The 24,886-nt window shown below is 39.9% G+C and overlaps 1 protein-coding gene and 2 long non-coding RNA genes across 3 annotated transcripts in view; 2 read left to right on the top strand and 1 right to left on the bottom strand.

Annotated features, from left to right (window-relative positions):
- Positions 1-24,886, top strand: part of LOC108701997 (traf2 and NCK-interacting protein kinase) — a 1,005,599-nt gene that overhangs the window by 936,411 nt on the left and 44,302 nt on the right. The window lies entirely within an intron of this gene.
- LOC108702054 overlaps positions 1-24,886 on the top strand; it is a 65,768-nt gene that overhangs the window by 20,690 nt on the left and 20,192 nt on the right. Inside the window, exon 3 of the long non-coding RNA XR_001933239.2 lies at positions 8,371-8,553. This is a non-coding gene — a long non-coding RNA (uncharacterized LOC108702054). The remainder of the gene's footprint in view (positions 1-8,370; positions 8,554-24,886) is intronic.
- Positions 13,378-14,567, bottom strand: LOC108702055. The gene is made up of 3 exons (XR_001933240.2): positions 14,477-14,567; positions 14,097-14,195; positions 13,378-13,813 (listed from the first exon to the last, which is right to left on the bottom strand). It is a non-coding gene; the product is annotated as an uncharacterized LOC108702055 (long non-coding RNA).

Genomic DNA, 24,886 nt, shown 5'->3' with positions numbered 1-24,886 from the left:
CCCTGTTTTTACAGTACCTGAAATGACAGACCATATGGGGGTCTTACTTTTGGGGCCCCTATATGCCACGTGCTTGGGTACACCTATACATATTGGGCATCAAACTGTTCAGAGGACCCTAAGCTTTCATGTTTGGGGTGATTTATCTTGATACCTAAAAGTATGTGGGAAATGCTGCAGGGATGATATTTTAAGGTGATTTATGGAAATGTCACCAAAATCACCAAATTTATGAATGATTTGCGGCTTGGTACTTTGGAGTAGAAAGACATGCATACCCAATTTAGATTCATGGGAATGTGTACTTTCCGAAAATATATGGTTTTCTGGGGTGAAGTTACTTTTTTCTACTTTTGCCCCCCCTCAAAACGATGTAAATGTGTTGATTTTGCAGTAACTGAAATGACAGACCATATGGGGGTCTTCCTTTTGGGGCCCCTATATGCCACGTACTTGGGTACACCAAGCCCTATACATATTGGGCATCAAACTGTTCAGAGGACCCTACGTTTTCATATGTGGGGTGATTTATCTTGATACCTAAAAGTATGTGGAAAATATGATGCTGAAGGGTGGACATTTTGAGGTAATTTTTGGAAATGTCACCAAAATTACAAAATTTAGGAATGGTTTACGGCTTGGTACTTTGGAGTAGAAAGGCATGCATACCCAATTTAGATTTGTGGGAATGTGTAGGTTCCGAAAATATATGGTATTCTGGGGTGAAGTTACTTTTTTCTATCTTTGCCACCAGGGCCGGAACTAGGGGTAGGCAGAGTAGGCGCCTTCCTGGGGCGCAATCATAGGGCAGCGCACTTTGAAGGGGGAATTTTTAAATTATTATTTATTTTTTTTTTATAAATAAACCCTGGTTTAATTGCATCTATATTTAATACACTGACTGGCCATGTATGTGTTTGATTTTTATCTGAACACTCACTGTAGCGCTCTGGCAGCACTCCCCTGAGTGCCCACCCCCCTCTTGCTCTCCGGCATTGGAGTCTCCTGCGCTTCTTCACAATGTGCATGAGCTGTAGGAGGCGCGCCGACGTCTATATCACGCAACATTGAAACAGAAGTGGGAAGCAGAAAGAGGCAGATTGCTGGCCTGGCGCGTTGGTGTGACGCACATCAAAGAGAGATGCTGCTGCACACAGAAGAATGACTGGGCTTATTTTCTGATGCTGGCTGCTGGCACAGGTACAGATTTGGGGGCATTATTTTGATTGCTGGCTGGCAGAGGTACAGATTGAGGGGCAATATTCTGGCTGCTGTTAGCCCAGATTTGGGGGCAATATTTTGGATGCTGGCACAGGTACAGATTTTGGGGGAAATATATTGGCTACTTGCTGGCACAGCTTGATGGGCAATATTTTGGCTCCTGGCACAGGTACAGATTTGGGGGCGATATTTTGGCTTCTGGCACAGGTACAGATTTGGGGGCAATATTTTGGCTCCTGGCACAGGTACAGATTTGGGGGCAATATTTAGGCTCCTGGCACAGGTACAGATTTGGGGGCAATATTTTGGCTCCTGGCACAGGTACAGATTTGGGGGCAATATTTTGGCTCCTGGCACAGGTACAGATTTTGGGGACATTATTTTGCCTGCTGGCTGGTAGAGGTACAGATTTTGGGGCAATATTTTGACTGTTGCTGGCACAGGTACCGATTTGGGGGTAATAGTTTGGCTGCTGTTGGCACAGATTTGGGTGGCAATATTTAGGCTGCTGCTCTAACACAGGCACAGATTTGGGGGGTAATATTTTGGTTGCACAGATTTGGAGGCAATATTTTAGCTGCTGTTGGCACAGACACAAATTTGGGGGCAATATTTTGTCACAGGTACACATTTGGGGCTATATTTTGGCTGCTTTTGGCATAGGCACACAGATAATTGTGGACAGTATGATGGATTTTTAGCTGCTGCTGGCACAGATACAGATTGGGGGTAATAATATGATGGATTTTGCTGTTGGCACAGGTACATATAGCCATATGATGGGTGCTGGCACTGGTAAATTGGGACAATGAAGAGGGGGGGCAAATATGTGGCTGACTGATAGCAACTGGCACGTTTATTAATTATATCTGGTTATCTGGGCCACAGAGGGGGCAACTGTGACGGGGGTTGTCGAGCTAGATCTGATTAGTGGTATGTGTGTGCTGTACTTTTGGGGTAAGGGGCTGTTCATAAAAATTCAGTGTGCCTTAACTGTAAATCATCAGGCTGTCCTCGGACTGGGCCTCAATCCTCACTCCTTGTTGGTTATCAATATACCATTATCTTAAAGGTTTAATCGAAGGCGAACTACGACTTTTATGTATTATACTGTGCGGAAGTGTGGCCTGCTTTCTGGCATCCATTGCTTTCACTGTTTGTTATATAATTTTTTTTAATTACAATACTTCTCATGTATTTTACCCTATCATATATATATTGTGATCAGTCATTTCTTATTACAAAAGGTTGTATTATCTTATGATGAAGATGCAAGCCGAGTACAATTCCAAGCCAGTCCATTGTGTTAAATACTTTTGTCATTGGCACAGTACATATTTATATAAATTGAAAGTTTCTGTCATGAATGTGTTGTAAGCTTTCTTTATTAAAAACCCATAATGGTAAGTGGGGAGCACTGATTGAATCCCTTGCCTAGGGTGCCAAACTACCTTGGCCTGGCCCTGTTTGCCGCCCCCCCCCCCAAAACGATGTAAATGTGTTGATTTTGCAGTATCTGAAATGACAGACCAAATGGGGGTCTTCTTTTTGGGGCCCCTATATGCCACGTGCTTGGGTACACCTATACATATTGGGCATCAAACTGTTCAGAGGACCCTAGGCTTTCATATTTGGGGTGATTTCTCTTGATACCTAAAAGTATGTTTGAAATACGATGCTGCAGGTTGGAAATTTTGAGGTGATTTTTGGAAATGTCACCAAAATCACCAAATTTAGGAATGGTTTGGTACTTTGGAGTACAAAGACATGCATACTCAATTTAGATTCGTGGGAATGTGTACTTTCCGAAAATATATGGTTTTCTTGGGTGGACTTACTTTTTTCTACTTTTGCACCCCTCAAAACGATGTAAATGTGTTGATTTTGCAGTACCTGAAATGACAGACCATAGGGGGGTCTTCCTTTTGGGGCCCCTATATGCCACATACTTGGGTACACCTATACATATTGGGCATCAAACTGTTCAGAGGACCCTAAGCTTTCATATTTGGGGTGATTTATCTTGATTTCTAAAAGTATGTGGGAAATACGATGCTGCAGGTTGGAAATTTTGAAGTGATTTTTGGAAATGTCAACAAAATCACCAAACTTTTGAATGATTTGCGGCTTGGAACTTTGGAGTAGAAAGACATGCATACCCAATTTAGATTCGTGGGAATGTGTACTTTCCAAAAATATATGTTTTTTTGGGGTGAACTTACTTTTTTCTACCTTTGCCCCCCCCCAAAACAATGTAAATGTGTTGATATTGCAGTACCTGAAATGACAGACCATACAAGGGGGGGGGTCTTCATTTTAGGGCCCCTATATACCACGTGCTTGGGTACACCTGTACATATTTGCCATAAAACTGTTCAGAGGACCCCAGGCTTTCACATTTGGGGTGATTTGTCTTGATACCTAAAAGTAAGTGGGTAATACGATGCTGCAGGGTAGAAATTTTGAGGTGACTTTTGGAAATGTTACCAAAATCACCAAATTTATGAATGATGTGCGGCTTGGTACTTTGGAGTAGAAAGACGTGCATACCCAATTTAGATTCGTGGGAATGTGTACTTTCCGAAAATATATGGTTTTCTGAGGTGAATGTACTTTTTTCTACTTTTGCCCCCCCCCCCCAAAACGATGTAAATGTGTTTATTTTGCAGTACCTGAAATGACAGACCATATGGGGGTCTTCCTTTTGGGGCCCCTATATGTCACGTGCTTGGGTACACCTATAGATATTGGGCATCAAACTGTTCAGAGGACCCTAGGCTTTCATATTTGGGGTGATTTATCTTGATACCTAAAAGTATGTGGGTAATACATACGATGCTGCAGGCAAAAAAATTTTAACTGATTTTTGGAAATGTCATCGAAATCACCAAATTTAGGAATGGTTTGCGGCTTGGTACTTTGTAGTACAAAGACATGCATACCCAATTTAGATTCGTGGGAATGTGTACCTTCCGAAAATATATGGTTTTCTGGGGTGAACGTACTTTTTTCTACCTTTGCCTCCCCCCAAAACTATGTAAACGTGTTGATTTTGCAGTACCTGAAATGACAGACCAAATGGGGGAACGTACTTTTTTGTACCTGTGCCGCCTCCCAAAACAATGTAAATCTGTTGATTTTGTAGTACCTGAAATGGCAGACCAAATGGGGGTCTTCCTTTTGGGGCCCCTATATGCTACGTGCTTGGGTACACCTATACATATTGGGCATCAAACTGTTCAGTGGACCCCAGGCTTTCATATTCGGGGGTGTTTTACATTGATACCTAATGATGTGTGGGAGATATGATGCTGTAGATTGGAAGCTTTGAGGTAATTTTTCAAAAAATTCACCAATTTCTATAAAACATTATAACTTTAGGAAACAATTGCAACTTGGTAGTCTGGAGTACAAAGATATATTTACTCATTTTTGATTCACCAGAAACTGTTCTAATAATGGGTAGTTTTCTAGGGTAAACCTACTGTTAGCGGAATGTTTGGCGTTGAAATCAGAAGTATGCCCTTTGGGGAGCGGTGCTTTGGAAATATGGTAGTGTACTGCTTACAAGTGAGAATTCTCCATAAAACTATATATATTTGGTATTGCCACGTTCAGGAGACATAGACCTTTCTAAATCGGCTGTGTTCTCGTGCATAAAATAAATGATGTTTCTGATATATGTGATTGTTCTTTGTGAAACATGATATTTTTCATTTTATTAGACACTTAGAAGCCTATATTTTTTTTACAGAAGTAGAATTACACCAAAATTCTTGCATATTTTGAAAGTTCGGGCTGTCCTGAAAAAAAACAATATATTGTTTTCCTTGGTAAACGAAAAGACCACCCCAGGAAAGGCCCTTAAAGTGAAAGAGTGCAAAACATCTAAAAACTGCTTGGCAGTAGATGTTTGCATCTAGGACAAAACGGCTGGCAGGGAAAGGGTTAAAAGGATGATTCACGATTCACCTTTAAGATAACTTTAAGTATGTTATAGAATGGCCAAATCTAAGCATCTTTTCAATTGGGTTTCTGGTAGGCTGTCAATAGAGCATTTGACTGGCTAGGTATCTGTTAATTTGTATGTATTTTCTGTAACACATTTTTTACACATTAAATATATTTAAATATCACCTTGGTGAGTGGTGTTTGTTGACCATAGAACTTATACAAATTATCTAAAAAGACAATAGTTTCTAACAGTTTCATTAGTTATTTTTATAGTTTTTTTAACCATTTGTCTTTTTCCTTGACTCTTTGCAGTTTTCAAATGGGGGATTATTACCAATCGTACTATTCTGGCCCTCTCCTATTCATATTCCAGTTTCTTATTCCAATCAATGCATGGTTGCTAGAGAAATTTGGACCATAGCAACCAGATTGCTGAAACTGCAAACTGGGGAGCTGCTGAATAAAAAGCCAAATAAGTCAAAAATCACAAATAATAAAAAATGAAAACCACCTGCAATTTGTCTCCAAATTTTCATCTCTACATCATACTAAAAATAAACTCAAAGGTGAACAACCCCTTTAAAGGTGAACCACTCCTTTTAAGCTGAGCCTCACACCTTAGCAACCCAAGTTATTTTAGGTTTCATTCTCCTCTAATTGCAAAGTGCCATCATGATTTTTGGCAAAAAAACAAAAACAAATATACAAGTTGCAATTAAAAAATTGCAATTAACCTTGTCGATGCATGGCAATAAATCATAGTGAAGTTAAATTGATGGGTCCCATTTAAATGAACTTTTTAGTATAGTATTGAATTTTTAATTCTACGCAACTTTTCAATTGGCCTTTCTTTTCTTTTTATTAAAGTTTTTGAATTAATTGCCTTCTTCTGACTCTTTTCAGCTTTCAGATGGGGGTCACTGACCCCTTCTAAAAATAATTGATCTGCAGGGCTACACTGTTATTGCTACTTTTACTCATTTTTTTCTATTCAGGCCCTCTCCTATTCATATGCCAGTCTCTTATTCAAATCAGTGCATGGTTGCTAGGGTAATTTGGAGCCTAGCAACCACCTTGCTGACATTTCAAATTGGAGAGCTGCTGAATAAAAGGCTAAATAACTCAAAAACTATAATAGAAAATAAAAACCAATTGCAAATTGTCTCAGAATATGTGAAAGTGAACAGCCCTATAAGGGCAATTTTTAAAGATTAAAAGGAGAAAAGTCTGTGATCCCAGGAGATCATTAGACAGTAGGATGTTGAGATTGACATTTGGAAATGAGACTGTATGGAGTAGTCGTAGTCCTAGCTTCATTTGAAATCAACAGTCTAACAAAGGAGGAGGTTATCAATATTCACAAAGGGAACTATGTGACCCTGGAGTTGTAAGGGTGCAAAAACACACACCCCTTAATAGTCATTTAAAAAGCACTTGCTACTGTGCATTCAAATCCCTTCCATTCCTTTAATGGGGTTCTGCACACATGAATCATTTTTATCATAAAGAAAGAAGATATAATTCTCCACAATGTTGTAATTTTGTACATTTCAGGACCTCTCCTAGTCATACGGTTGCTAAGGTTATTTGTACCCAACAACTGGATTGCTGAAATTGCAAACTGGAGAGCTGTCAAATAGAAAGCCACAGATAATAAAACATGAAAACCAATTGTAAATTGTTTCAGAATATCACAATCTACATCATATTAAAAGCTAATTTTAAGGTGAACAACCCCTTTAGGTGGGATAACCCTCAGACTGAACACTGTCTGACCCCATTCTTCTCAGGAGAATCAGGATTTCTGGAGTCTTCTCATCTGCCCAACTGGAAGGAAAGCCATGCAATGACCGCTTTTGTAAAGTGGCAAATATCTGCCACCGTGAGAACTTATTTCCTGCTGCTTAGACAGAAATGTAGAATTATAATGTACAATTCTGCTGATTCTCCAATGCTGCACAGCAGGTTTTGTTTTTTTGTTGTTTTAAATCTCTACTGTGTCATCAGTCAGGGACAATGCTTGGTGCTGAAGGAATTGGGACTTAGGCCCAAAATTATAACAGTTGTGAATATATGTGGAGCATTCATTCTTATGTTCTCTACTTTTGCTCTTCCTACTGTTTTTCACTTCTCTTTTTCAAAAATTGTTTTCCTTTTATGACGTAATTTGTTTTTCCTCTTTCTCTATTATTTCTCTCTTTCTCTCACGCATATTACTCAGCACCTTTCCTCTTCCTTTGTCATATACGCAGCTTCTAGTAACCGACTATAAAATCGTCCTTAACTTATTTTCTTTTTCTTCCTTACTTTTTAATTTTATCTTCCTTTTCCTTTTTTCTCCCCATCTTATCAACTCCATTTTTTTGTTTTCTCTATTTTTTAATTCATATTTAGTCTCCTCTCTCTACATTTCCTTTTTTTTATCCACTCATGTTCAGCTCCTCCTCTCTCTCTCCCATTGTGTTTTCTTTCTGGTATGCCATTATCCTCTGCCTTTTCGTAGAGTTTTCTGCCCTTTTACTATTCTGTGCTTTCTCTTTCTTCCCCAAACTACTTGCTTCCCTAGTCTCTTGCACTTTTCCAATTTCTTTATGACCCCACTCGATCCATTTGCTTCTTTTGTTTGTTGTATAAAACTATTCAGCTAGTGTTACACAGTGCTACACTTCCTTCGCCTCCCATTTTGAACACTTAAAAGCATGACATTGGCCTGTTAGTAAACCCCTTTCTCCATCTCCAACATAATATTCCTAACTTTGTGTCTGTCTTCCACTTGTCATGACCCACCTTTGCCTAGTATTACTGCCATCATTAATTATGCCTATGGGTTGCATAGCACACCCAGAACTGGATGCAAGATGCCCAACTTTTATGTTGTAGTTATTTTTTAAAAAAAACTCTTTCATTCAGAACAGAATATTGAGGGACCCTGTGGTATAAATAGTTTTAATAAGTCTATACTAGCAGTGTAGCTGTGAAAAATATATTTTGCAAAAATATTAATACACTTTCCTCATACTGAATATGGCAGTGGTATTGTGAAATATGGACCATATCATTGTGAACTAAAATACATTCAAAATGTCTTGTTTTTTACTTTCATTTTATTAGCATTTACTGTGAAATATTCAAGTGTCACATTAAATTCTGCCTTGAGATTGTTTTATAAGAGTTTTTTTTCTTGTTTTCCTTCAGATTTTTGCTGCGTGTATATACCAGCGAGTGCACTGAGCATCCAGCCATCAAGCCATGAAGTGGAATGGTGGGAAGGTCCCAGGAATAACCATTATAAACACAATCTTTAGGCCATTAACCCAGTGTGAGAATGCTTGGTGGAGAATCCATACCTGCAGGAGGATTGCTGTGTTTAACTCACAGGTACTAAAATGCTGGGCAGTATAAGGAATAAGAATGGCAAATGCCATGTAAAGCAGGTTTTATTATAAAACTTAAATTTTTCAGTGTTTCTTCATTGCTCATATGTTCCATTCTCACCCCCCCTATGTTACCTGTCATGATGTGACCAATACCCAGAAAAGAAACACAAACACCATGACTTTGGGGTTAATCTGTGAAAGACTTTATTAATGATAATATAAATTGCACTTTTTGATCCCAAGGAAGGCAAAAAACCTCTGTGAAGCTTGCGTTAATTTGCTTAACTAGAGGGAAAAATTCCTTCCTGACTCCTTAACGGCAATCGGACTAGCTCCCAGGATCAATGCGACATTGAATTAAAGGAAGGAGGGAAACCGAAGGGGATATGGCAGAATACACACAAGTGTCGATAAGCTCCTAGCTGCATTCCATTGTATTTTATTTGTCTCCATGCAGCCTGCAGACCCCGGCGTCTGCAGTCTGAGGAATGGAGTGAAAAGGAATGCAGGGTCTTCCGAGTGACTTAAGGGTGCTCCTGTGTATTTAACCATATTTTTGATGATAGAGTAGACCGTTCTGGTGGAACAGATGGAAAGGAAGGTGGGCTTGTTAAACTGTGGGGGATGAAAGGGGAGGTACTAGTTTAAGCAAGGAAAGCAGGGTGAGGGGAAAACAAGGCAATATGGCAGAATATACATAATCACCATTAAGCCACAAAGGGAATGCTGCATCCAGTTCTATTCCATTGGCCCCTGACAGCCTGCAGAACCCGGCTTCTGTAGGCTGAGGGATGGAGTGAAAAGGAATGCAGGGTCTACTAAGTGGTTTATGGGTGCTTCTGTGTATTAATCCATATTGTCGATGGAAGGAGAGGAACTGTTGAAGAAACTGCGGTGGATGTAAGGGGAGGTTGGGCTGGCTGAATTGTGGTGGAATATAAGGGAAGGTACAAATTCAAGGGGGGCAGGGTAAGGGGAATATGGCAGAATACATTTGTGCACCTTTAAACCACAAGGTGAATTCTGCATTCCATTCTATTCCATTGCACCCCAAGCAGCCCACAGAACCCGGCTTTTGCAGTCTGAGGGATGGAATGAAAAGGAATGCAGATTCTACTGAGTGGCTTAAGTGTGCTTCTGTGTATTAAACCCTATTTTGAAAGGAAGGGGTAGCACCGCTGGTGGAACTGCGGTAGCTGCAATGGGAGGCACCACTGGTGGAACTGCTATCGATGCAAGGGGCAGCACCCCTGAGTGGTGAAAAGTAGGTAAGGCTTTACTGGTGGAATAAAGAGAGATAGAGGCACCATGTATGAGATTGGGGTGGATGGAAGAGGATGATCTGATGATGGATTTGTACTTACAGCTTAGACAGTGGTACAGCGATATTAGTTACCAACAAAGTAAAGTACACACACTGTATATTAGTTCCCCAAATATGTTTTATACAGTTTGAAGCAATATTTAATGGTTCCCCTGGCAAATTATGAATTAATTATTAATTAATTAATCCTAGTGATCATTGATACTCCAAGCATAGTATACATAGTAAAAAGCAGTTGGCAAAGGTTGCCCTATAACACTATTCTCTTACAGGCAATGGACACTGGCACCCTGAACACATTATACATATTGAAAAGGTACCGTTACCCCAAATATGTTATTTATAGAGTAATACAGCAAATACTAGTATTCCTAGCACAATTTATACATACTACATCTAATCTAAATGTGGTACATCACTGCACCAACTGTACTAACTGCCATTGGCAATACAGGTATATTATACAGGTGAAAGGCAAATACTCACCCCCTGTTAAAAGGAGAGGCAGGGGTACAATTATCCCAAGAACCTACTGTGAAACCTCATTTTTACATTTCACCATGATTTTAAGTTTCCCCTCATTCTACACCAGTTTACTATGGCCCAACCAATATATTATGTATAATGCACTTATTCCCCACTTTGGGGGTTCTACTATAATATACAGTAAGAAGCTCATCTCTGCTTTTTTTACCAGAAAAGTAAAAGGTTATATGAGTATGTTGCTATAGCAATATACTATAGGTACAGTTATCCCACGAACATACTGTGAAACCTCATTTTTACATTGCTTTTTACCATGATTTTAAGTTTTCACTCATCCTACACCAGTTTACTATGGCCCAACCAATATATTATGTATAATGCACTTATTCCCCACTCTGGGGGTTCTACTATAATATACAGTAAGAAGCTCATCTCTGCTTTTTTTTTTTTTTTTTTAAAATAATCTTTATTCAATTTTCAAGGAAATACAGAAAGCAAAAAAAAAGGCAATGGAAAGAGAAAAAAAAAATGACAGTTGGCAATATGACAATATCCAACAAAATGCAGTATAAACAGGGATACACATTACATCAGTACAGAGTCAGCATATCAAGTCAACATAGCCATAATGGAACAATTGCCCTAAGAAACTTCCCATGCCATGGAAAGAAGAAAGAAAACAAGGGACAGTAAAGATAGAGAGAAAAAAAAGAGAAAGGCAAGGGAGAAAAAAACAAAAGAAAAAAAAAAAAAAACCAAAATATAGTCTCAACTCTTACAGCGAACCATCTCAAAGTAGTAACAGCCGTGGTGGTATACATTGTATAGGCTTGATATAGGTAAGGTGGTATTTAGGTCAAGGGCTGTTTTTTCTAATAAAGGGCGACAGGACTGGAGTCAAATAGTAAGTCCCCTATATCGGAGCCACGGGTCCCAGATCCCATTAAAAGTATCCATCTCGTCACTAGCCAGCATGGTAAGCTTCTCCATCACCATGTAACCATCTAATCTGGACTTAACCAAAGGTATATCAAGAGTAGGTGTTTTCCATGCTTTAGCTATAATTTGTTTAGCGGCCGAAAAAATACGGCATATCAATTTTTTCACATATTTATTACATCCTGTAATTCTGCCGTGAAGCAGCGCCACTGCAGGAAGCTTAGTTAAAGTGAGCCCTGTGATGCTAGTGATCATGGTATAAATACGTGTCCAATATCTAATTGCTTTGGGACAGGACCACCAGACATGTAGGTAAGATCCTACCTGTCCACATCCCCGAAAACAGGTGGGAGATGTAGCAGGATACCATGCGGAAATTTTCTCAGGGACCAGGTACCAACGTGACATAACCTTTTGAGAAGTTTCTTGAATCAAGATACTGGGGGAACATTTAGTTATATCTAGGAACCTATCTAACCAATCATCCTCCTCCAAAGTGACATGAAGCTCCCGTTCCCATTGCCTAATGTATAGTAAGTCCTTTAATGGCTGTTGATGAGCTAACTGATCATAGATTCTGGAAATGGCACCCTTATGTGGGAGTGAATGGAGGCACAATTGTTCAAACATAGTGGGGGGAGGTAAAGAGCGAGATTCATTTCCTATTATGGAAAGGAAATAATGTCTCATCTGGGCATACCGGAATATCTCGGAGGGAGGCATATGATATTTGGCTGTCAAAGTGGGAACATCTATAAACTTATAATTCGGAGTCAGTTGGGCTATCATAGACAAATTGTTCATATGCCACCACTGAAAAGTCGACCCTGCCTGACCAGGAAGAAACTCCGAATTTCGTAACATAGACAGGGCTGGGCGGTAATATGAGGATAACGGGTATTGAGACCGGATACTCCTCCATAGCGACAGAGAGTGGGTCACAGTGGGGGGTAGTGTGAGGTTTGCGTTCCCTTTGGTCCAGATGAGATTGCTAAGTAACAGATTGCCAACCTGCGACTGTAATATATCTATCCAAAGAGGAGAGTGAGAAGTGACATGCCATTCCGACATCTGGGCCAATTGTGCTGCGATATAATACAGTCGGAAATTTGGGGCCCCAAGTCCTCCCCTACGTCTACTCCTATAAGTCACACTTGCTTTCATCCTGGCTCTTTTACCCCCCCAGATAAATTTCTGACAAGAGGATTGGAGTTTAGTTAGGGTTGTCATAGGAGGGCTTACTGGTAACGTACGGAAAAGATACAGCAACTGTGGAAGGATAGACATCTTTAAGGCATGAATTTTACCAAGCCAAGACAGTTTCATGGATTCCCATGTCCTAAGCGTAGAGAATATTTTCTTAAATACCTTAGGGTAATTAGCAGCAGAAATAGTATTGTAATCCGAAGTTAACAGTATGCCTAAATATTTGATTGTCTTGGGCTGCCATTGGAACTCGAAATTCAGTTCTAGTAATTTTTGAACAGGAGCAGGGAGATTAATGTTCAACGCTTCCGACTTCTGTGAGTTAACTTTCAAACCCGAAATAGAACCGAAATCAGCAAGAATTTTATATAAGTGCGGGAGCGAGGTCATTGGTTTAGTAAGTAACAGCATTATGTCGTCTGCATATAACACACATTTATGGATTATGTCCCCAATTTGCAGACCAAAGATATCTTTATGTAAACGGACATGAATCGCAAGAGGCTCTATAACCAGGGCAAACAGTAGGGGTGAAAGCGGGCACCCCTGACGGGTACCCCTTTGTATTACAAATTTTTCCGAAAGGAATCCCAGATGTCGGACGCAGGCTCTAGGTGTGTGATACAATGCCTTAAGTACATGCAGGAATTCTAAGGGGAAATCGTATGCTTTTAACACCAAAGTTAGATACTCATCTCTGCTTTTTTTTACCAGAAAAGTAAAAGGTTATATGAGTATGTTGCTATAGCAATGTACTATAGGTACAATTATCCCAAGAACATACTGCGAAACCTCATTTTTACATTGCTTTTTACCATGATTTTAAGTTTTCACTCATCCTACACCAGTTTACTATGGCCCAACCAATATATTATGTATAATGCACTTATTCCCAACTTTGGGGGGTTCTACTATAATATACAGTAAGAAGCTCATCTCTGCTTTTTTACCAGAAAAGTAAAAGGTTATATGAGTATGTTCCTATAGCAATATACTGATAGTTTCATCTCCTTACCTCCTGGATCATCCACTGGGCTACTGCATCTTCTTCTCTTTTTCTTGCTATTCATTTTTCTTCTTCTTGATAAATCTCCTCCTCTCTTTCTTCTCTCTTTTCTTCTCTCTCTCTCACTCCTTCTTCTTTCTTCTGCTAAAAATCCTCCTTTATTCACTCTGAAATCTTCCAAAAACTCTGTATCTCCAAGTCTGAACTCCTGCGACGTCTCTCCTATCCAGCTGAAAGTCGGTTGGACAGTGACCGTTGGGTCGTCATGGCTTGTGTCTGAGTGGCATGCGGCAGTTCAGCCTGAGGCACAAGTAATAGTAGATAGCAGATGGTGGTATAGAATACATTATAGAATTCTGTACTGGTATTAGAAAGTCATAACTAGTCAAAGTTTTAATGATTCTCCATAATTCCTACTATACAAATAAAGGCAGCACCTAAGAGCTAAAAATTTGGCTCTATTGGAAAAATATTGCAGATGAAATGTACTAGTCCAAAGTGAGTGGGATAAGACACTTAGATGAACATAGAATGTTATTATAGTAATATGGACCCCTCTCTCTATTTATAGATTTCGGCTTACCTAGACTCATGAAGGACTTGCTTTTGGTGCTCTTACACATTCTATAATGTTTCTCTTGTACCTTTCTTCCATCTCAAACATTCTTCTTGACTGGAGTCCCTATAAAACAAACATTGTGGATCAGTAGATCTATTCCAAATACCCAATTATGAGCAGTAACCCTTGTATCTGTATACCATGTACAACTCTTCATGGAATGTAATCCTATTAAAGTCTGCAGTCTGTAGGAGTCATTTACTTAGTACAACCCAGTTGTGGGCCCACAAATTTCCCCACAGCGAGTTACGTGGGAAAACTCATATTTATTTGCATATGTACTGTAGGTAATATGTACTCCTTGCATTTTTGTTAACGCAGGTTTTCTAGATGAATCTACTTACTTAGTCTGCTTGTGTTGATCCATCCCGTCATTAGCCAGCAATAAGAAGCAAACGATGTTTCAAAATGCAAATGTTACAATATTTCCAGACTTCTCCATTAAAGTACAGAAGCTATGAACATGATACAGGTATGAGACCTGTTATCCAGAGTGGCTGGGACCTTGGGTTTTCTGGATAAGGAGTTTTTCTGTAATCTGGATCTCCGTACTTTATCTGTTAAAAAAGCATTTAAACATTAAACAAACCCAATAGGATCAAGTACAAGATACTGTTTTATTATTACAGAGAAAAAAGGAAATCATCTTTAAAAATGAGAATGAAATGCTAACCCTAAAACTTTGCTCTCCCCATCCTCTACCAACCAACTTAGCGAGCCGTCATTACTAATATATACCTGTGCTTTTTATCTCCTTCCAAAATCATTTTTGAATAATTTGCCTCCTTCTTCTGGGGATTTCCAGCTTTCACATGGGGGTCACTGATCCCATATCAAAAACAAATGCACTGTAAGGCTACAGATGTATTGTTATTGCTACTTAATTATTTAAATGCTATATACATGTGACCCACCTCTTTAAGTTCCCTAGTCCCCTTTGGGAAAATTCTAAATATTGCCCCCCCATCTCCCTATATTGGGATTGGATGAATGCACTGATGGGGTGGCTGTGAATAAAAGATGATGATGAATTGGGGTGGAATATATGAAAATCATTGTGGTGGTGTTGGGGAATAGAAATTGCAATTATTATATTAGAACTAGATCCAGAATACGCCCCTTCTTATCAGTGCCCGGCCAGGCACCCTAGGCAACCTGACCAGTAGCAGCGCCCGAGAGGCATGCACATGTGCTGCACAAAAAGGACGCCTGCACACATGAGAGAAAAGGATTTACACACCCAGTGCCGGGCCACGCTGGGCACGGCAGTTGCGTGCGCCTGTGTAGTGTGCGCCCGTGCGCAGGCGCGAATTTGCTCTCGCGAGCGCACAAAGCACGAAAAATGCATAGAGTCGGGCAGAGAAGGGAACCGGACTTGGGGTAGGTGACAGAGGAGTTACGTGCCTGGCGCCCTCCCAGCTTTGCGCTCTAGGCACGTGCCTACTCTGCCTACCCCTAGTTCCGGCCCTGTACACACCTCCAGATTGGCAAGTGGGGACCAAACTAGGGGTATGAGGCAGAGAAGGTGAGTGCCTGGTGCCCCCCAGCTTTGCGCCCTAGACACATGCCTACTCTGCCTATACCTAGTTCCAGCCCTGCTTCTTATCCCCCCCATCAATGCCCATGTATGTGAAACAAGCCCAAGCAGGGCAGACTCCATGATTAACTTCTAAACCTCGCAGGTTGCATAGTATCCATTGTTTCTTTTTGGTTTTCTGTGTAATAATTAAACAGTAGCTTGTACTTGATCCCAACTAAGATATAATTAATCCTTATTGGAGGCAAAACCAGCCTATTGGCTTTATTTTAATTTTTTTTTTAATTGCGGTTTGCGTCATTTAGCTTTTTATTCGGCAGCTCTCCAGTTTGCAATTTCAGCAGTCTGGTTGCTAGTGTCCAAATCACTATAGCAACTATGAATTGATTTGAATGACAGATTGGACTATGAATTGCAGAAAGCCTGAATTTAAAAAAAAAAAGTACCAATAACAATAAATGCGTAGCCTTACAAGGCATTGTTGTTTAGATGGGGCCAGTGACCCCCATTTGAAAGCTGGAAAGACTTAGAAGAAGAGAAATTTTAAAAGAAAAAAATTAAGACCAATTGAAAAGTGGTTAGAAATTACCATTCTATAACATACTAAAAGTTAACCTGAAGGTGAACAACCCCTTTAATGTTACACTATGGGGGCATGTGCAAGGCCTCTCTGCCAGTTACATTACATGCAGAACCAGAGCAATAGGTGAATTTGATACATGACTGTAGGAGACTAGTTGGAATGAAATATTTACAGACAGAACCATGGCAAATATCTTAGCCCTCTCAACATTTACAGAGAACTTCCAGCAATTTTGGGGAACACCATAACAATAATAATAAATATTGGAGGGGCTGTTCCTGCTTAGTACAGCGGAATTGTGCTTAGTACAGAGGAATACCTATGCTCCATAGTTTTGTGGGATCTCTCTGTACAGACTATGATCAAACTTAGGGGACTGTTCCTGCTGAATTGTGCTTAGTACAGGGGGAATACCTATGCTGCCATAGTTTTATGGGACCTCTCTGTACAAACTATGAGCAAACTTAGGGGACTGTTCCTGCTCAATTGTGCTTAGTACAGGTATGGGACCTATTATCCAGAATGCTCGGGACCTGGGGGTTTCCGGATAATGGATCTTTCCGTAATTTGGATCTTCATACCTTAAGCATATATGGATTCATATTGATTAATTATATCTTCCTTTGAATCAAGTACAAGGTACTCTTTTATTATTACAGATTAAAAGGAAATTGTTTTAAATAATTTTAATTATTTGATTATAATGGAGTCTATGGGAGATGGCCTTGCTGGATACCGGGTTTCCGGATAACCGATCCTATACCTGTACAGGGGAATACCTATGCTGCCATACTTTTAAGGGATCTCTCTGTACAGGCTGTGAGCAAACTAAGGGGACTGTTCCTGCTGAATTGTGCTTAGTACAGGGGAATACCTATGCTGCCATAGTTCTATGGGATCTCTCTGTAAAGGCTATGAGCAAAGGGACTGTTACTGCAGAAGTTAGACCATGCCCACTTTGAATATATAGATAGCTAAGCATCTATTTTAGCTCTTCCTAAAGTATAAATCTCATTGTTCTAAAAAATAAGCCACTGATGTAATTTCATTTACAATGCCCATAAAACACTAAGCAGAATGAATGCAGTGGCAATTCCATGTATAAATATCCCAAGAATTCATGGCCGGATGGCACGGTGGCAATTCTATGTATAAATACCCCCAGAACTAATTTCAAGATGGCACGGTGGCAATTCTATGTATAAATACCCCCAGAACTAATTGCAAGATGGCACGGTGCAATTCTATGTATAAATACCCCCAGAACTAATTGCAAGATGGCACGGTGGCAATTCTATGTATAAATACCCCCAGAACTAATTGCAAGATGGCACGGTGCAATTCTATGTATAAATACCCCCAGAACTAATTGCAAGATGGCACGGTGGCAATTCTATGTATAAATACCCCCAGAACTAATTGCAAGATGGCACGGTGCAATTCTATGTATAAATACCCCAGAACTAATTGCAAGATGGCACGGTGGCAATTCTATGTATAAATACCCCCAGAACTAATTGCAAGATGGCACGGTGGCAATTCTATGTATAAATACCCCCAGAACTAATTGCAAGATGGTATGGTGGCAATTCTATGCATAAATACCCCCAAAACTAATTGCAAGATGGCACGGTGGCAATTCTATGCATAAATACCCCCAGAACTAATTGCAAGATGGCACGGTGGCAATTCTATGTATAAATACCCCCAGAACTAATTGCAAGATGGCACGGTGGCAATTCTATGTATAAATACCCCCAGAACTAATTGCAAGATGGTTTGGTGGCAATTCTATGTATAAATACCCCCAGAACTAATTGCAAGATGGCACGGTGGCAATTCTATGTATAAATACCCCCAGAACTAATTGCAAGATGGCACAGTGGCAATTCTATGTATAAATACCCACAGAACTAATTGCAAGATGGCACGGTGGCAATTCTATGTATAAATACCCCCAGAACTAATTGCAAGATGGCACGGTGGCAATTCTATGTATAAATACCCCCAGAACTAATTGCAAGATGGCACCGTGGCAATTCTATGTATAAATACCCACAGAACTAATTGCAAGATGGCACGGTGGCAATTCTATGTATAAATACCCCCAGAACTAATTGCAAGATGGCACGGTGGCAATTCTATGTATAAATACCCCCAGAACTAATTGCAAGATGGCACAGTGGCAATTCTATGTATAAATACCCACAGAACTAATTGCAAGATGGCACGGTGGCAATTCTATGTATAAATACCCCCAGAACTAATTGCAAGATGGCACGGTGGCAATTCTATGTATAAATACCCCAGAATTAATTTCAAGATGGCACGGTGCAATTCTATGTATAAATACCCCCAAAACTAATTGCAAGATGGCACGGTGGCAATTCTATGTATAAATACCCCCAGAACTAATTGCAAGATGGTATGGTGGCAATTCTATGTATAAATACCTCCAAACTAATTGCAAGATGGCACGGTGGCAATTCTATGTATAAATACCCCAGAACTAATTGCAAGATGGCACGGTGGCAATTCTATGTATAAATACCCCCAGAACTAATTGCAAGATGGTATGGTGGCAATTCTATGTATAAATACCCCCAGAACTAATTGCAAGATGGCACGGTGGCAATTCTATGTATAAATACCCCCAGAACTAATTGCAAGATGGCATGGTGGCAATTCTATGTATAAATACCCCCAGAACTAATTGCAAGATGGTATGGTGGCAATTCTATGTATAAATACCCCCAGAACTAATTGCAAGATGGTATGGTGGCAATTCTATGTATAAATACCCCCAGAACTAATTGCAAGATGGTACGGTGGCAATTCTATGTATAAATACCCCCAGAACTAATTGCAAGATGGTACGGTGGCAATTCTATGTATAAATACCCCCAGAACTAATTGCAAGATGGCATGGTGGCAATTCTATGTATAAATACCCCAGAACTAATTGCAAGATGGTACGGTGGCAATTCTATGTATAAATACCCCCAGAACTAATTGCAAGATGGCACGGTGGCAATTCTATGTATAAATACCCCCAGAACTAATTGCAAGATGGTACGGTGGCAATTCTATGCATAAATACCCCAAAACTAATTGCAAGATGGTACGGTGGCAATTCTATGCATAAATACCCCCAAAACTAATTGCAAGATGGCACGGTGGCAATTCTATGTATAAATACCCCCAGAACTAATTGCAAGATGGTATGGTGGCAATTCTATGTATAAATACCCCAGAACTAATTGCAAGATGGCACGGTGGCAATTCTATGTATAAATACCCCCAGAACTAATTGCAAGATGGCACGGTGGCAATTCTATGTATAAATACCCCCAAAACTAATTGCAAGATGGCACGGTGGCAATTCTATGTATAAATACCCCCAGAACTAATTGCAAGATGGCACGGTGGCAATTCTATGTATAAATACCCCCAGAACTAATTGCAAGATGGCACGGTGGCAATTCTATGTATAAATACCCCAGAACTAATTGCAAGATGGCACGGTGGCAATTCTATGTATAAATACCCCCAGAACTAATTGCAAGATGGTACGGTGGCAATTCTATGTATAAATACCCCAGAATTAATTTCAAGATGGCACGGTGGCAATTCTATGTATAAATACCCCCAAAACTAATTGCAAGATGGCACGGTGGCAATTCTATGTATAAATACCCCCAGAACTAATTGCAAGATGGTATGGTGGCAATTCTATGTATAAATACCCCCAAACTAATTGCAAGATGGCACGGTGGCAATTCTATGTATAAATACCCCCAGAACTAATTGCAAGATGGTATGGTGGCAATTCTATGTATAAATACCCCCAAACTGATTGCAAGATGGCACGGTGGCAATTCTATGTATAAATACCCCAGAACTAATTGCAAGATGGTACGGTGGCAATTCTATGTATAAATACCCCAGAATTAATTTCAAGATGGCACGGTGGCAATTCTATGTATAAATACCCCAGAACTAATTGCAAGATGGCACGGTGGCAATTCTATGTATAAATACCCCCAGAACTAATTGCAAGATGGCACGGTGGCAATTCTATGTATAAATACCCCCAGAACTAATTGCAAGATGGCACGGTGGCAATTCTATGTATAAATACCCCAGAACTAATTGCAAGATGGCACGGTGGCAATTCTATGTATAAATACCCCCAGAACTAATTGCAAGATGGTACGGTGGCAATTCTATGTATAAATACCCCAGAATTAATTTCAAGATGGCACGGTGGCAATTCTATGTATAAATACCCCCAAAACTAATTGCAAGATGGCACGGTGGCAATTCTATGTATAAATACCCCCAAACTAATTGCAAGATGGCACGGTGGCAATTCTATGTATAAATACCCCCAGAACTAATTGCAAGATGGTATGGTGGCAATTCTATGTATAAATACCCCCAAACTGATTGCAAAGATGGCACGGTGGCAATTCTATGTATAAATACCCCAGAACTAATTGCAAGATGGTACGGTGGCAATTCTATGTATAAATACCCCAGAATTAATTTCAAGATGGCACGGTGGCAATTCTATGTATAAATACCCCCAAAACTAATTGCAAGATGGCACGGTGGCAATTCTATGTATAAATACCCCCAGAACTAATTGCAAGATGGTATGGTGGCAATTCTATGTATAAATACCCCCAGAACTAATTGCAAGATGGCACCGTGGCAATTCTATGTATAAATACCCCCAGAACTAATTGCAAGATGGTACGGTGGCAATTCTATGTATAAATACCCCCAGAACTAATTGCAAGATGGCACGGTGGCAATTCTATGTATAAATACCCCCAGAACTAATTGCAAGATGGTATGGTGGCAATTCTATGTATAAATACCCCCAAACTAATTGCAAGATGGCACAGTGGCAATTCTATGTATAAATACCCCCAGAACTAATTGCAAGATGGCACGGTGGCAATTCTATGTATAAATACCCCAGAACTAATTGCAAGATGGCACGGTGGCAATTCTATGTATAAATACCCCAGAACTAATTGCAAGATGGCACGGTGGCAATTCTATGTATAAATACCCCCAGAACTAATTGCAAGATGGCACGGTGGCAATTCTATGTATAAATACCCCAGAACTAATTGCAAGATGGCACGGTGGCAATTCTATGTATAAATACCCCAGAACTAATTGCAAGATGGTACGGTGGCAATTCTATGTATAAATACCCCAGAATTAATTTCAAGATGGCACGGTGGCAATTCTATGTATAAATACCCCCAAAACTAATTGCAAGATGGCACGGTGGCAATTCTATGTATAAATACCCCCAGAACTAATTGCAAGATGGTATGGTGGCAATTCTATGTATAAATACCCCCAGAACTAATTGCAAGATGGCACCGTGGCAATTCTATGTATAAATACCCCCAGAACTAATTGCAAGATGGTACGGTGGCAATTCTATGTATAAATACCCCCAGAACTAATTGCAAGATGGCACCGTGGCAATTCTATGTATAAATACCCCCAAAACTAATTGCAAGATGGTACGGTGGCAATTCTATGTATAAATACCACCAGAACTAATTGCAAGATGGCACGGTGGCAATTCTATGTATAAATACCCCCAGAACTAATTGCAAGATGGTATGGTGGCAATTCTATGTATAAATACCCCAGAACTAATTGCAAGATGGCACGGTGGCAATTCTATGCATAAATACCCCCAAAACTAATTGCAAGATGGCACGGTGGCAATTCTATGTATAAATACCCCCAGAACTAATTGCAAGATGGCATGGTGGCAATTCTATGTATAAATACCCCCAGAACTAATTGCAAGATGGTATGGTGGCAATTCTATGTATAAATACCCCCAGAACTAATTGCAAGATGGCACGGTGGCAATTCTATGTATAAATACCCCCAGAACTAATTGCAAGATGGTATGGTGGCAATTCTATGTATAAATACCCCCAGAACTAATTGCAAGATGGCACCGTGGCAATTCTATGTATAAATACCCCCAGAACTAATTGCAAGATGGTATGGTGGCAATTCTATGTATAAATACCCCAGAACTAATTGCAAGATGGTACGGTGGCAATTCTATGTATAAATACCCCCAGAACTAATTGCAAGATGGCACGGTGGCAATTCTATGTATAAATACCCCCAGAACTAATTGCAAGATGGTACGGTGGCAATTCTATGCATAAATACCCCCAGAACTAATTGCAAGATGGCACGGTGGCAATTCTATGTATAAATACCCCCAAAACTAATTGCAAGATGGCACGGTGGCAATTCTATGTATAAATACCCCCAGAACTAATTGCAAGATGGCACGGTGGCAATTCTATGTATAAATACCCCCAGAACTAATTGCAAGATGGCACGGTGGCAATTCTATGTATAAATACCCCCAGAACTAATTGCAAGATGGCACGGTGGCAATTCTATGTATAAATACCCCCAGAACTAATTGCAAGATGGCACGGTGGCAATTCTATGTATAAATACCCCAGAACTAATTGCAAGATGGCACGGTGGCAATTCTATGTATAAATACCCCCAGAACTAATTGCAAGATGGTACGGTGGCAATTCTATGTATAAATACCCCAGAATTAATTTCAAGATGGCACGGTGGCAATTCTATGTATAAATACCCCCAAAACTAATTGCAAGATGGCACGGTGGCAATTCTATGTATAAATACCCCCAGAACTAATTGCAAGATGGTATGGTGGCAATTCTATGTATAAATACCCCCAAACTAATTGCAAGATGGCACGGTGGCAATTCTATGTATAAATACCCCCAGAACTAATTGCAAGATGGTATGGTGGCAATTCTATGTATAAATACCCCCAAACTGATTGCAAGATGGCACGGTGGCAATTCTATGTATAAATACCCCAGAACTAATTGCAAGATGGTACGGTGGCAATTCTATGTATAAATACCCCAGAATTAATTTCAAGATGGCACGGTGGCAATTCTATGTATAAATACCCCAGAACTAATTGCAAGATGGCACGGTGGCAATTCTATGTATAAATACCCCCAGAACTAATTGCAAGATGGCACGGTGGCAATTCTATGTATAAATACCCCCAGAACTAATTGCAAGATGGCACGGTGGCAATTCTATGTATAAATACCCCAGAACTAATTGCAAGATGGCACGGTGGCAATTCTATGTATAAATACCCCCAGAACTAATTGCAAGATGGTACGGTGGCAATTCTATGTATAAATACCCCAGAATTAATTTCAAGATGGCACGGTGGCAATTCTATGTATAAATACCCCCAAAACTAATTGCAAGATGGCACGGTGGCAATTCTATGTATAAATACCCCCAGAACTAATTGCAAGATGGTATGGTGGCAATTCTATGTATAAATACCCCCAAACTAATTGCAAGATGGCACGGTGGCAATTCTATGTATAAATACCCCCAGAACTAATTGCAAGATGGTATGGTGGCAATTCTATGTATAAATACCCCCAAACTGATTGCAAGATGGCACGGTGGCAATTCTATGTATAAATACCCCAGAACTAATTGCAAGATGGTACGGTGGCAATTCTATGTATAAATACCCCAGAATTAATTTCAAGATGGCACGGTGGCAATTCTATGTATAAATACCCCCAAAACTAATTGCAAGATGGCACGGTGGCAATTCTATGTATAAATACCCCCAGAACTAATTGCAAGATGGTATGGTGGCAATTCTATGTATAAATACCCCCAGAACTAATTGCAAGATGGCACCGTGGCAATTCTATGTATAAATACCCCCAGAACTAATTGCAAGATGGTACGGTGGCAATTCTATGTATAAATACCCCCAGAACTAATTGCAAGATGGCACGGTGGCAATTCTATGTATAAATACCCCCAGAACTAATTGCAAGATGGTATGGTGGCAATTCTATGTATAAATACCCCCAAACTAATTGCAAGATGGCACAGTGGCAATTCTATGTATAAATACCCCCAGAACTAATTGCAAGATGGCACGGTGGCAATTCTATGTATAAATACCCCAGAACTAATTGCAAGATGGCACGGTGGCAATTCTATGTATAAATACCCCAGAACTAATTGCAAGATGGCACGGTGGCAATTCTATGTATAAATACCCCCAGAACTAATTGCAAGATGGCACAGTGGCAATTCTATGTATAAATACCCCAGAACTAATTGCAAGATGGCACGGTGGCAATTCTATGTATAAATACCCCAGAACTAATTGCAAGATGGTACGGTGGCAATTCTATGTATAAATACCCCAGAATTAATTTCAAGATGGCACGGTGGCAATTCTATGTATAAATACCCCCAAAACTAATTGCAAGATGGCACGGTGGCAATTCTATGTATAAATACCCCCAGAACTAATTGCAAGATGGTATGGTGGCAATTCTATGTATAAATACCCCCAGAACTAATTGCAAGATGGCACCGTGGCAATTCTATGTATAAATACCCCCAGAACTAATTGCAAGATGGTACGGTGGCAATTCTATGTATAAATACCCCCAGAACTAATTGCAAGATGGCACCGTGGCAATTCTATGTATAAATACCCCCAAAACTAATTGCAAGATGGTA

Source organism: Xenopus laevis, chromosome 9_10L, assembly GCF_017654675.1.
Source record: "Xenopus laevis strain J_2021 chromosome 9_10L, Xenopus_laevis_v10.1, whole genome shotgun sequence".
NCBI lineage: Eukaryota > Metazoa > Chordata > Amphibia > Anura > Pipidae > Xenopus > Xenopus laevis.
This window is presented reverse-complemented; position numbering and strand designations above follow the sequence as displayed.